Source organism: Podarcis liolepis, assembly GCF_965112155.1.
Source record: "Podarcis liolepis genome assembly, chromosome: 11".
NCBI classification, from domain to species: domain Eukaryota; kingdom Metazoa; phylum Chordata; class Lepidosauria; order Squamata; family Lacertidae; genus Podarcis; species Podarcis liolepis.
The window spans coordinates 634,947-650,046 of NC_139565.1; the positions used below are offsets into that span (position 1 = coordinate 634,947).

A 15,100-nucleotide genomic window follows, 5' to 3' on the forward strand; every position below is an offset into this window, starting at 1 on the left:
CTAGGTTCCCTTCCCAGGGTGTAGTTTTGTGTTTGCTTCGATTCCCACTGCGTGGAACGGTTATGTACAGAGTGAGCCAGCCACTTCCAGAAGCAGAGACCATGAGTATGTAGAATTATGCAAGAACACCGGGATAGCGCTGTCGGACCAGGCCAGCCCCCTGTTCTCGCCGGAGCCAGCCGTGGAAACTCCGCCGACAGCAACTGGAATTGGGAAGCCGAGCCCTCGTGACTACGTGTCACTTGGTTTGGTCCTCCGTGAATCGATCCAATCCACGTTGGTTTTAAAAAGAGGATGGGACTGTCTCTCGTGGGAGTGAGTTCCGCGGTTTAACTGCGCCGCATGAAGCAGTCCTTTCTTCATCTGTCCTGAGTCTTCCGCCATTCCGCTTCCTCGGAGGTCCAGGCAGAGTCGCCGAAACTCCAGCCCCGTTTCCCAGGCTCAGCGCCCAGAAGCGCGGGGCCCCTTCGAGCCGAGGCTCCGTTTCCACGCGGGGAGGACGCTCGCTCCGAGACTCCTCCGAGAGGCGCGACGCTTCTGCTGCTGGAGCCCGCGCGGGGCCGGGGGTGGGCGAGGGGAGCCTCGGGGGCCGTCGAACTCGACGCTTCCAGCTTCCAAGTCTCTCCGCTGAACTCCCGGCCCCACGGCCGCCTTCTCTGGGGCGGGGCGCGGCTCTCCTCGCGGCGCTCACCTGCCCGCCCGCCCGCGCCCGCCTCCCCGGGGCATCCCGCCCCCTCGGAACAGGAAATCGCCGGAGTCGGAGCCGCGAGGAGCAGAGCGAGGGGCGCGCCTGGCCGAGGCGGGATCCGGGCGTTGGGCGAGGGGCTCGGCGTCGCTGCTCCAGGTACGTCGGGGCTGCGCTGCTCGGTCTCCCTCCGCTCCGGGCCGCGGGGCGCAGCCGAAAGCGCAGCGCGGAGCTGCTTCCCACTGGGACAACTTCGTGGACGGGCAGCGGGGGGCTTCAGACGGGGCTGCCCAGGGCTCCCCTTGGCGGGGCTGGCACGGGAACCCAGATGGCGCCCTTTGCGCCCCGCTGCGCCTTCCTGTCCCCTTTCCCTCCGGACTGCGGGACTCGAGCCGGTTCGTCCGGTTTCCTGGCTGGCGGCGGCTTCCCGGCAGCAGGGGGCGCCCCTCCTCTTCCCCGCCCTCTCCTTCGGGGGTCTCCCGCTGGCGGGCTTCGGGCTGGAGGCCAAGGAGTGCCCGGGACTTCCCGGGCCAGGCCGACCCCTTGGCGCCGCAGGTTTCCCGGGCGGGGCGCTTCCAAGTATTCGAATTGAAAGCTGATACTGCACATTAACATTGTTTTCTTTTGCAACTTATACGCTTATTACTTCTTGAAAGACCTTCGGTTTCGCAGGTGATGCGCTCCTCGTATTTTCAGATATCATTGATTAATTTTACGAAACTGCAGTTTGTTTGGAGCTGAAACATGTTTGTGTTGGAGTCAAAAGGATATTTTTCCAAGCCATTTTGAGCAGGGAAGTTCCGGGCCGGGAGCAAGGGAGTCCTCCTTCGTCCGCACCACAATTGTCTTGAGTAGAAGGCTTCTTTGGAGCCCAATGACAATGGAGGGGGGGGATTCCAAGGTGGTGTGCTCTGTTATATACATCCTGTGTCGTGCTGGTTTTTTTTTTTTGTTTTTTTTTGTTTAACAGACTCTATATGCACTTAGTCAACAAAGAGCTCTAAGTAATGTACAATATGAGAAAGCTTTTTAAAAAGATACTGTACTGAAAAAATCAAACATTGAAAAGATGTTGACATAACATTCATCAACATATAAATAACATCAGCAGTTTTAAAACAAATTACATAATAAAATTATATGTCTGTGTGGGCTTGCCTTAAGCAAAGTGTTCAGCAGTCACCAACACACTGAAGGAGCCTGCCTTAATATTCGCATTGCACTCTGCAGAACTGATTTCTTGCAGGTGCAGGTCAGACATTATGTTAGAAGAGACCTCAAAGGTCGTCTGGTCCAGCTTCTATCTGTTGCCTGAAATCCACTTGGGCAATTCCAGCCAAAGACAGGTGTAGCTGTTCAGTCAAAACACCTTATAATTGGTACCCATTAGCTCAGGTCCATTCATCTGGAAGAACTGAGAACACAATTGTGTGAATGTGTGTCTTCTTTCTTTCTTTCCTTTATACTTTGCTAAAAGCAGCTGTGGGAGCGTATGTGTCTGGTGAGACTTATTGCTGCAGCATGGCCGGGGGTGTGGGTGTGTGCAATTCTTTCCCCCAACGCTGGTTCCTCAGTGCATTTCCTCTCCACAGCCCAGCGCCACCCAGAGCAAACACACAGGCAAATAAAGGGAGGTGGTTTAGATTGGGGACATGGCATAAGGGCAGATCCCAAATAGATCCCTCCTTTCAACCGCTTTTAGCAGCAGCAAGAAGAATGACAACTCTAAAAGGCATGCATTCATGCATGTCCAGTCAGTGTCACGTCCTGTTTGGGCCTGAAGCTGTTCTGTAGCTCTGAGCAATCTCTCTCAGATTGTTGCAAAGCCCTGAACTCACCAGGCCAGGATTGAGGAACTTTTTTCAGTCTGAGGGTCTGGGCAACTTTCTGGGAGCAGAGTAGTAAACCTGTCCTCGTCCAGGCAAGCAGGAGGCATTATCGGGATGCAAGGACTTTATCCAGCCAGGGCAGTGGAAGGGGGAGAAACACTTGGAAGAGGTCTGGAGTAGGGCCACAGAGTGGATTGGCGAGGCAGCAGAAGTGGCCTGGGGAAAGTCCCTCTGAGTGCAGAGAGAGAAAGGTTTGGAGAACTGCATTTGGGCCTCACGGCAGCACTCCCCCCCCCCCCCGACCAAGTACAGTCTTGTGTTATTCAGTTTGTGTTCTCCATCTTCTAAAATATTGCTAGTCCACCTTAGAGGATGGATAGGATGGCAACTAGGAGGGTCTGTGCCCTTGGGAAATGCCCACTTGAGCACCCAGATGATTGCTTTCTGGGTTCCATCTGGGCTGCGTCCTGAGCGAGGGCTCAAGGTACCCTTGCTAGTTAGGCAACTGCCTTGTCAACAATGCGTAGTGCCATATGATCCCCACATAAAAACTGCTTGTGGTCAGCAGAGTTTCTGCTAGCAGAATGCTTTAAGGAGGAGGCTGTACATGTGTCTTTTTCAGTGAGTAGGGGAGAGACGATGAACCATGCAACAGATCATTAAAAACCCAGAAATTCCTGTCTGTATTAGAATGAAATCTTAAGTTCTTCCTAACAGGTCTGTCCAGTTTTTTAAACACTTGGGAAATAGTGCAGGGTTGGTTCCTCCTTATTTATTAATGATGGTGCCACAGCAGAAACTCAGAAACAATAGACAAGCCAATGTTCAAGGCCTTTTTCCTTTTTCCTTACCTGCCATGATCTTTAATTTTGTTCTTACAGGAAGCTTCAATATTAGACCAGGCAGTGCAAATGTCCTGGGTCTGACATTTCTATCTTGCTTGTGGGTAATTGAATGCTGCCTTTGCATTTAATCCCCAGAGCACTGAACTTTGTTGAACTTTGAGCTTTTTAATGGTAGCCTGAATAAGTAAATGCGCAAAAGAATCCTGATAGAGAAGTCTGGAAAAGTTTTATTTTTTCTCAACTTTAATTTGGGGTTGGATGGAGGGAGTCAAAAACTCAGTGCTGCCAAGTCAGCTGTTAAGTACTTCATAAAATGGAATGATTACATATTTTACCATGTACAAGATAGCTCTCTCACTTTGGTTTTTTTTGTTTTTGTTTTGTCCAGCTAACATAATTTTCTACTATGTGTGTTGTTTTTTAACTTTTAATCATTGTGATTTGAAGTCTCACCTTGCAGTACTTCCATAATAATTCTTTTTAAAAAAATAATATTTATTACTTTTAAACCTTACAAAAAGAAGAAAGGCAAAAGAAGAAGAAGAAGAAGAAGAAAACATACAGTACAATATATAAACAATACACAACACAACATTAACACATTAAACAAAACAAAAGCAAAAACAATTCAAAAAACACACATCATATCATCTCAATATCCTCTCTTTCATTCCCTTGTTTCATCGACCTCCTCTCACCTCCCTTTTTGTATTCCATTTCTATTAATTATTTCAACAAATCCTTTCCATCTTTCTCTATTTTCTGTCATATGGTTATCTTAACATATTTTAACCTTATTTTCCATTAAAACTATAATATTTATGCTTAATTCCTTAAAACATTTCTACTAAAGCCATATAATTTCCCTCCAACATTTTTCTAACACTCATTAATTTTACATTATTTCCATATATAAATTTTAAACTTTTTCCAATATTCTTCCACCGTCTCTTCTCCCTGGTCTCGGATTCTGCCAGTCCTTTCTGTCAATTCCATATAGTCCATCAGCCTGGTGATCTGTCCGAGGCTCTTAACTCTTTTCCAAGTCCCTTCTGCGAGTCTTCTTCATGTTTATACATGCACTTTACTTTGTCTTCTCCTGATCTTGTTCTTATTTTCCTTCCTTTGATGCTGAAAGGTAAATCTCAGGGAAATTCCCACCTGACAAATGTTTTTATTCCTTCTCAACAAATCAGCCAAATCTCCATGGTTAAAAGTAAAATTCACAAGATATTTCCAGTCGCATTTCAAAGTTCCTCCAAGTCTGGCAGTCCCCACAACTCCAGTCTCCTCCTGACCCAAGTCCAGGTCCCAAAGGTCAATAAATCCCTGCATGAAGGGATCTATCCAACTTTCCTTCTCCAGTCCAAGCGGGGCTCCAATCCTCACAGTCTGGCTTTCTCTAAATTCAGTCGTAACAGGCATCCACTTATAGTCATCACATTGCATACGTGAGGCTGGGGCTCTAACAACTTTCTCCCCCGCCTTCTCCTCAATTTGCCATGTCAAAGTAGATCCCTGTATCAATTCCTGAGTAGTTTCTGTATTAATATTCACTTTTTGTCCCAAGTTGGTCACTTTTTGTTCCAAGTTATCAATTTTTATAATCATCACATCCGTCTTCCTATGGAGCTGTTCCAGTGAGTCATTAATCTTACATAATGCAACCAACTAAGGCTTCTTCTGTCAACATTCTTAGCGGTCCAAGGTCAATCCCAGATTCTCTCACGGTCTTGGCTTCCTCTAGGGGGAAACAATTTCTATTTGTATCAATCCTTTTAAGCACAGTTCCAACAATAAAACTAGTTTCAATTTTCAATTACATTTACTCCTTTTTAAACGCAGAAGGAGACAATGGAAACAATGTATTTCTCTTCTTTAACGTACTGTCAACAAACGATCTATTCACAGTCAATGAGCATATCCAAAACTTCAGTCTTACTAGCAACCCGTTTCCAGGTTCAGAGCGGTGGTCATTTGACTTTCTTCACTCTCTCCTGCAGGCTTAAGAGGTCTAAAAATTCCCCCCTCTCCTCCTGCTTCGAAGGGGGGGTTGATTATTTTAGCCGATGGAAGTTTAATCCTTTATGAAAAGCTTTCCAAGACTTTAGCGTGCAGCCTTTTTTGCTTCAGTCTATTTACAAAAGGGGAAGGCGGACTTCCTGTTTGAAACCTCCCCGTTTCGGTACCAAATTAAGACGTTTAAAAATCCAATTTTCCGTTCTACTCACGGGTAGTTGTTTTAAAATCAAATTGTCCACAGGAAAAAGTCAGCGCTCTCCGGCAACAGCAATGCGGCTTCACTCCGTGAAAGAAGCAGTCAATTCGAAGCACTGCGCCACTCACCCCACGTCGCTCTGGATCCCCGAAACCGGGTTTCCCCACGAGTAGAGGAGGCGCAAAAGGTGCCAGCCGAATCCCACGTTCACAGGCTTCTCCCGCCTGTGATTTTTTTGTGGGTCCCCGCCTTCGCCATGGCGGCCAGACCCTAATTTCCACAAAGCGAATTCCTCCCGATCAGAGGAATTCAGCCATTACCTGAGGCGCTAACCCGGAAGTCCCATAATAATTCTTTTTAAAGGACTCTAAATCTTGGATTTGCTATTGGAATTTTAATACAAGCATTTGGATAGAACTTAAAAATGGCTTAATTTGTTTCCAGAATGGCAAAAATCCAAATTACCTGGGAGTAAACTCCATACCTGGGAAAGGAGTACGACAAGGCTGTATATTGTCTCCCTGCTTATTTAACTTATATGCAGAATTCATCATGCGAAAGGCTGGACTGGATAAATCCCAAACCGGAATTAAGATTGCTGGAAGAAATATCAACAACCTCAGATATGCAGATGACACAACCTTGATGGCAGAAAGTGAGGAGGAATCAAAGAACCTTTTAATGAGGGTGAAATAGGAGAGCGCAAAATATGGTCTGAAGCTCAACATCAAAAAACCGAAGATCATGGCCACTGGTCCCATCACCTCCTGACAAATAGAAGGGGAAGAAATGGAGGCAGTGAAAGATTTTACTTTCTTGGGTTCCATGATCACTGCAGATGGTGACAGCAGTCACGAAATTAAAAGACGCCTGCTCCTTGGGAGAAAGGCGATGGCAAACCTAGACAGCATCTTAAAAAGCAGAGACATCACCTTGCCAACAAAGGTCAGTATAGTTAAAGCTATGGTTTTCCCAGTAGTGATGAATGGAAGTGAGACCTGGACCATCAAGAAGCCTGATTGCTGAATAATTGATGCTTTTGACCAAACTCAGTGATTTATAGGTGGTACATGACCCCAGTCAAGCTTCTAAAAATTTACCACTTGCCTGATAATAAATGTTGGAAATGTTCAAGAAACTGCAGTCCAGGATTCTTAGATCATGGACTGCAGTTTCTTGAAGATGGACTTCTGGCAAGCGATGGGCTGCACCTCACAACGGTTGGGAGAAATGTTTTTGCCAAAAATCTCAAACCTCATCAGGAGGGCTTTAAACTGACTAATGTGGGGGAGGGAGACAGTGCTCCTGAAGGTAGGAGTCTATCAGTTGATGAAGATGATCATCCAAATGTCATAGACCAAATGGAGCAAACAGCACGCAGACCTAGTGGTGGGAGGAAAAAATCCTTAAATAAGAGACATGGGGGAATGATTAATGGACTTCAATGTCTATACACTAGTGCGCAAAGCATGGGAAATAAACAAGATGAGCTTGAGCTCTTGGTACAGCAAACTAAATATGACATAATAGGCATCACTGAAACCTGGTGGGATAAGTCCCACGATTGGAATGTAATAATGGGGGGATACAATCTATTTCGGAGAAACAGACCAGACAAGAAAGGAGGAGGAGTGGCGTTATATGTCAGGGATGTGTATACCTGTGAAGAGATCCAAGATTTAGAACCTCAAAGCCAAAGTGAGAGCATTTGGGTCAAAATTAAGGGAGAGAAGAATAACAGAGACCTCATTGTGGGAGTTTACTATAGATCCCCAAGCCAAACGGAGGACATAGATGATGCCTTCCTGGAACAGATGGCCAAGCATGCAAAAGGAAGGGAGATAGTAGTAATGGGGGACTTCAATTACCCGGATATTTGTTGGATGTCAAACTCAGCCAAGAGCATAAGGTCAAACAGATTCCTCACTGGCCTTGCAGACAACTTCATTGTCCAGAAAGTGGGAGAAGCAACAAGAGGAACAGCCATTTTAGATCTGGTCCTAACCAATGTTGATGAGCTGGTTAGTGGGGTAGAAGTGGAAGGATCATTAGGCGCGAGTGATCATGCTCTTCTGAAGTTTACTATACAGCGGAAAGGAGCAGCCAAGCATACTAGGACTCAATTTCTTGACTTTAAGAAAGCCGACTTCATAAAACTTAGGGAAGTGCTGGTTGAGATCCCATGGACAGTAATACTAAAAGGAAAGGGAGTTCATGATGGCTGGGAGTTTGTTAAGAGGGAGATAGTAAAAGCACAACGTCAGGCAATACCAATGAGACGGAAACATGGAAGGTGCCTAAAGAAGCCAGGGTGGCTATCTAAAGAACTTTTAACTGAGTTAAGATTTTAAAAGGATGTGTACAAAAAATGGAAAAGGGGGGAAACCACCAAAGAGGAATTCAAACAAATAGCCAGCATGTGTAGACACAAAGTCAGAAAAGCTAAAGCACAGAATGAACTCAGGCTTGCTAGAGAGGTTAAAAGCAACAAAAAAGGCTTTTATGGGTATGTTCGTAGCAAAAGGAAGAACAAAGAAACAGTGGGGTCACTCAGAGGAGAAGATGGTGAAATGCAAACAGGGGACACAGAAAGGGCTGAACTCCTCAATGCCTTCTTTGCCTCAGTCTTCTCTGATAAAGAAAACAATGCCCGACCTGAAGAATTTGGAGCAAATGATTCAGCAAAGGAAACACAGCCCAGAATAACTAAGGAGATAGTACAAGAATACTTGGCTAGTTTAGATGTATTCAAGTCTCCAGGGCCAGATGAACTGCATCCAAGAGTATTAAAAGAACTGGCAGATGTGATCTCAGAACCACTGGCAGTCATCTTTGAGAATTCCTGGAGAACAGGCGAAGTCCCGGCAGACTGGAGGAGGGCAAATGTTGTCCCTATTTTCAAAAAGGGGAAAAGAGAGGACCCAAATAATTACCGCCCAGTCAGTCTGACATCAATACCAGGGAAGATTCTGGAGCAGATCATTAAGAAAACAGTCTGTGAGCACCTAGAAAGGAATGCTGTGATCACCAATAGTCAGCATGGATTTCTGAAAAATAAGTCATGTCAGACTAACCTGATCTCGTTTTTTGACAGAATTACAAGCCTGGTAGATGAAGGGAACTCAGTGGATATAGCCTACCTTGATTTCAGCAAGGCATTTGACAAGGTGCCCCATGATATTCTTGTAAAGAAGCTGGTAAAATGCGGTCTTGACTATGCTACCACTCAGTGGATTTGTAACTGGCTGACTGACCGAACCCAAAGGGTGCTCATCAATGGTTCCTCTTCATCCTGGAGAAGAGTGACTAGTGGGGTGCCACAGGGTTCTGTCTTGGACCCGGTCTTATTCAACATCTTTATCAACGACTTGGATGATGGACTCAAGGGCATCCTGATCAAATTTGCAGATGACACCAAACTGGGAGGGGTGGCTAACACCCCAGAGGACAGGATCACACTTCAAAACGACCTTGACAGATTAGAAAACTGGGCCAAAACAAACAAGATGAATTTTAACAGGGAGAAATGTAAAGTATTGCACTTGGGTAAAAAAAATGAGAGGCACAAATACAAGATGGGTGACACCTGGCTTGAGAGCAGTACATGTGAAAAGGATCTAGGAGTCTTGGTTGACCACAAACTTGACATGAGCCAACAGTGTGACGCGGCAGCTAAAAAAGCCAATGCAATTCTGGGCCTCATCAATAGGAGTATAGCATCTAGATCAAGGGAAGTAATAGTGCCACTGTATTCTGCTCTGGTCAGACCTCACCTGGAGTACTGTGTCCAGTTCTGGGCACCACAATTCAAGAAGGACACTGACAAACTGGAACGTGTCCAGAGGAGGGCAACCAAAATGGTCAAAGGCCTGGAAACGATGCCTTATGAGGAACGGCTAAGGGAGCTGGGCATGTTTAGCCTGCAGAAGAGGAGGTTAAGGGGTGATATGATAGCCATGTTCAAATATATAAAAGGATGTCACATAGAGGAGGGAGAAAGGTTGTTTTCTGCTGCTCCAGAGAAGCGGACACGGAGCAATGGATCCAAACTACAAGAAAGAAGATTCCACCTCAACATTAGGAAGAACTTCCTGACAGTAAGAGCTGTTCGACAGTGGAATTTGCTGCCAAGGAGTGTGGTGGAGTCTCCTACTTTGGAGGTCTTTAAGCAGAGGCTTGACAACCATATGTCAGGAGTGCTCTGATGGTGTTTCCTGCTTGGCAGGGGGTTGGACTCGATGGCCCTTGTGGTCTCTTCCAACTCTATGATTCTATGATTCTATGATTCTTTCACCTTTGGTGGACATGCCCAAAGATTAAGGCTTTCTGGGAAATGATATATAATGAAATGAAAAGGTATTTAAATATACCTTCCTGAAGAAACCAGAGGCCTTTCTCCTGCGCATTGTCGGCCAATTGGTGCCAAAGAAAGACAGAACATTCTTTATGTATGCTACAACAGCAGCAAGAATACTCATCGCAAAGTATTGGAAGACGCAAGCTCTACCCACTCTGGAAGAATGGCAGATGAAGGTGATTGACTATATGGGACTGGCAGAAATGACTGGCAGAATCCGGGACCAGGGGAAGGAGACAGCGGAAGAAGATTGGAAGAAATTTAAGAACTATCTTAAGAAACATTGTAAAATTAATGAGTGCTAGAATGATGTGGTTTTTAGAAATTAAATGGAGTACAGCTGTAAAGATTAAGTTAAAAGAAAAGAAAGGTCGACAATTGGATAAAATTAAAGGTGAGGATTTTCTGAACTAAATATTTGAAATGGGAATGCAGAAAGGGGAGGTATGAGGAGGTCGGTGAAGCAAGGTTTGAGAAGATAGGGTATTGAAATTGTACTTGTTCTTTTTTTCTTTGTTTGTGTTTGTGTGTATTGTTTTGTTTGATATAATTTGTAAAATCTTAATAAATATTTATAAAAAAAGAATTGATGCTTTTGAATTATGGTGCTGGAGGAGACTCTTGAGAGTCCCATGGACTGCAAGAAGATCAAACCTCTCCATTCTGAAGGAAATCAGCCCTGAGTGCTCACTGGAAGGACAGATCGTGAAGCTGAGGCTCCAATACTTTGGCCACCTCATGAGAAGAGAAGACTCTCTGGAAAAGACCCTGATGTTGGGAAAGATGGAGGGCACAAGGAGAAGGGGACAACAGAGGACAAGATGGTGGGACAGTGTTCTCGAAGCTACCAGCATGAGTTTGACCAAACTGTGGGAGGCAGTGGAAGACAGGAGTGCCTGGTGTGCTCTGGTCCATGGGGTCACGAACAGTCGGACACAACTAAAAGACTAAACAACAACAGACTTCCGGGTTGGTGCCTCCGGCAATGGCGGAATTCCTTTGATCGGGAGGAATTTGCCCCGTGGGAATTTGGGTCTGTACCCCCACAGCGAAGGCGGAGACCCATAAAAATCACAGGCGGGAGAAGCCTGTGGACTTCCGGGTTGGCGCCATCGCCGAATGGCGGACTTCCTCCGAGCTTCGGAGGGAGTCTGCTCGACAGGGGCCGGGTTTTGCCGCGCTGGCGACGCGGGGACCCTTAAAAACCACGGGCGCGGATGCCCGTGGACATGGTGACTCAGCGGGCACCGTTAGCGCCCTCCCGACCCGCGAAGGAGCCTTTTTAAAGGCTACGGAACGGGGAGCGGCGCGGTGCTGTGAGTCTACTGCTTCCCCTGCCGAGCGAAGCCGCATGCCATTCGTCGGAGAGCGCTGACTTCTTCCTTTAAAATTTGGACTAAAAATCAAGAACAACAACCCGTGAGTAAATTGGAAATTGGACTAAAATTTTTCCTTTTTTGTGGATTTGGCACGAGCGGGGGAGGTGCAAAGAGGAAGTCCGTCTCCCCCCCCCCCCATTGTAAACATTTTAAAGCAAGGATTTGCCAACTAAAGTTGAGAGAAGAGTTGTTTTTTTCCTGATTGGATAAAAGTTATTAATTCCACGGATTTAAAAGTATAAGTTACTGTGCTGGAGGATAAGAACTTATTTCTTTTTGACTAAGTGCCACCCTTCCCGAGACCAGGAGCAACCCGCGAAAGGAGCCTGTTGAGGAGTTACAGAAGATTTTGACAGCTGTCAAATTAGCTGTCAAAGTCGGAAAAAATTGAAAGCTTTGGTTTAGCCGGTTACATTGTTACAAGGTGTTGAAAGTAAAGAAAGATTGAATTAAATTGAAACAATTTAACTTGACTTTTGGACTGGAAGTGAAAGGAATACTAAGTAACCAGAATCCCTCTAGAGGGGGTTCACGGACATTACAAGAATGGAAATAGGTCGGAAAATTTCTGGCTGATTTGGATGAGGTTGTTTTTCTCATGGGAAAGCTGCGAAGGATGTACGAGCAAGGTCATGTTTTGTCTACAAGTCCTACAAAGCTGAAGTCAATAGTAAATATACCTAGTGAGCTGGAAAAGGACTTGATGTTTAAAACACAGGCAGCTGGACAAGAACAGAAACCAGAGACCGAGGAGGAGGAGGAGGAAAAAGATATATGCTGAACAGGAGGAGCAGAAAGGAGGGGCTGAAATGTCACAGAAGGTAAATGAGAGCCAGAGGCCTGCCAAGATGGTTATAAAAGAAAATAAGGATTGGAAAAGGAAAATTTGGTTTGAACCTAGAAATGAACAATGGAAAGATATTCTTTTGTGGAGATCTGAAGATCTTGGGACTACCAATTTGATTAAGGTGGAAGCTGGAGCTTTTGGGACATTTGGACTTAAGAAACGACTTGAGCTCCACCTTTAAACAAGGAGGCCTGGCTGGAAGGAACATGGACATTATAGAGAGAGTGCCCCTTCGAGACTGGGTATTAAACATAAGGGACTTTCAAAGAAGCCGGCAGAAAGGGACTGAGAGAGATTTAAGAGCCTCGGACGTAAGGTCACCAGGCTAAATAGATGGACTAATGGACTATGGTTCTGGGATTGAAACCGGGGAGGGAAGGGTGGGGTTTGGAAATCCAAAGGGGGCCTGATCTTTTTTACTCTGTGTTTAACTTTATGTCGTTATCACTATAAGAATGGGGAATTCGTGGAAGGGAAATAGGGTCAACCTTAGAAAAAGTTTTTTATAAATGAATAAGGTACATAAGTTAAAAGTTGATATATAAATTGAATTAAAATATAATAATGAATTAAGGGTAAAAATTTAAGATAAATAAATATAAATAACAAATTAAGGTTAAGAAACTTGAGATAAGAACTTGTTGGATAAATATTTGGAATTGGAATACAAGAAGGGGAGGTGAGGGGAAGTCGTGGAAAGAAGTTATTGAAAATGGGATTCTAAAGGTTGAATTTTTTTGTTTTTTGATTTTGTTTTTCTGTACTATTTGAAACTTTAATAAATATTACTTTTTAAAAAAAGAGAAGCCCGTTGTCAGGGGCTCAGGGGACAGAGGCACAGGGGAGAGAGGAAATGGAGAGCGAAGGGGAAGAATCTGAGGGCAGCGTAGGGGAGTATGACAGTGACCCGAGAGATTCCATGAGCTTCTCCAGCGAATCAGAAGATTCCCAGAAGGAGGTGCCGATGGTCAGGGCAAGGGGGTCCCAGGGGGGACACACCAGAAAACAAGGGGCCAGCGGGGACTCCCAAAGCAGCAGCGGGAGATCAGGACCAGCTTCCCCACCAGAGCGTAGTGGGGGGGAAGAGTCCCATTTGTCAGGGCCAGCGTCTCCTCCAGCAGGGGGAGAAGATGAGTCAGGACTGACCACGCCTCTATCGGAGAGTGGGGGAATGGAGGGGAGGTCAGGTCCAGCTAGCCTCCCAGAAGGGGGAAGCAGTGACAGGAGCAGTGTAACGGTCAGGAGGAAGGTTGCCGGCTGGGCGCGCGCGCCAAGTTCGAATGTACAGGCGCGTGGGACAGCAGAAAACCCGGATTGGGAACCAGGTCCTAAAGCCCGCCAGAGGCAGGGGGAAGACTCAGGGGGCTCAGCGTCAGAAGAGTCTAGGAAGGGCGAGACCCCTACTGTCAGAGCTGCCCGAGGTCCCAGCTCACAAAGGACCAACACCAGTTCGTTGTTATATACAAAAGTCTTTATTGAAGTTCAGTTTCGCTTCCACAGCCGTAGCGTGCAGCTCTACGTCTGAAACTCTAGACCGCCGAAGCTCCGTCTGAATCTCCTCCCCCCAGACACCAGTTTAAGACTCTAGCCTTGCTCCACCTCTTCCTTTGCTCCTTCCTCCTCTGGTTCCGCCTGTCAGCTGGGGTCTCGCCCTTCCTAGACTCTTCTGACGCTGAGTCCCCTGAGTCTTCCCCCTGCCTCCGGCGGGTTTTAGGACCTGGTTCCCAATTCGGGTTTTCTGCTGTCCCACATGCCTGTACATTCAAACTTGGCGCGCGCACCCAGCCGGCACCTGTGAACACCTGTGAACATGGGATTCGGCGGGCACCTTTTGCGCCTCCCCTACTCGTGGGGAAACCCGGTTTCGGGGATCCGGAGCAACGGGTGAGCGGCGCGGTGCTTCAAATCATCTGCTTCTTCCACGGAGCGAAGCCGCATAGCTGTTGCCGGAGAGCACCGACTTTTTCCTGTGGACAATTTGACTCTAAAGTAATTACCCGTGAGTAGAGCTGAAGTGGGGGAATTGGATTTTTAAACGTTTAATTTGGCATCGAAACGGGGAGGTTCAATACAGGAAGTCCGCCTCCCCTTTTGTAAATAAACTAAAGCAATGAGCCTGCAAGCTGAAGTCTTGGAAAGCCTTTTGTAAAAAGGCTAAATCTCCATCGGCAAAGAACTAAACCCCCCTTTGGAGACAGGAGAAGAGGGGGGGGAGTGGTGGACTGAATATGCCCGTAGGAGAGAGTCAAGAGAGTTAAAATACCGCCGCTCAGACCCTGGAAACGGGCTGCTAGCAGGATCGAAGTCTTTTGGAATGTTCATTGACAGCGTTTAGAACGTTTATTGACAGGTAGATAAACAAGAGAATACATTGTTTCTACTGTCTCCGGTTGTTTTTTTTTTTTTTTTTAAGGATTAAAAGTAACTGAAAACTGAAACTAACTTTGGATTATTGGAACATTGTTTAAAAGAGGACAGTACTGACTAATACAAATAGAAACTGTTTTCCCCTAGTGGAAGCTTTTGAAATTGGTTGCTCTACAGGAGCTGGGCTAGGGGAATTTCCAGCTGCAAGATAAAGAATTGTGAGGCTCTGGGATTGACTTTGAATCTCTTAAGTGTTACGGCAAATGGAAAGGAAAAAACAGATGGAATTTCGACAGAAGAGGCCTTTGCAGTCGTATTAGTGAAAATAAACGATTCGCTGGAACAGCTTCACAAGAAAACAGACGTGATAAATGTGAAAGTGGATGCTGCAAATATTAAAATAGACTTAATTGCAGAAAGTTTAAATAATCTGGGACAAAAGGTGAATACCAATACAGAAACCATCCAGAAATTGATACAGGAATCTACTCTGATACGGCAAACTACGGATGAAGTCAAGGAGAAAACCCTTGCTGCTGAATGTAAAGCAATACAACTGGAGAGAGAGAGAGT

At 45.9% G+C, this 15,100-nt stretch overlaps 1 protein-coding gene across 3 annotated transcripts in view; it reads left to right on the forward strand.

The window, feature by feature from the left end:
- Positions 1–253: 253 nt before the first annotated feature.
- Positions 254–15,100, forward strand: part of TJP2 (tight junction protein 2) — a 90,130-nt gene continuing 75,283 nt past the window's right edge. The window contains exon 1 of one of the 3 annotated variants that reach the window (XM_083464793.1): positions 254–844. The gene's annotated coding sequence lies outside the window, so the exon portion shown is untranslated. The remainder of the gene's footprint in view (positions 845–15,100) is intronic. The other 2 variants (XM_083464796.1, XM_083464797.1) reach the window with 2 other exon arrangements.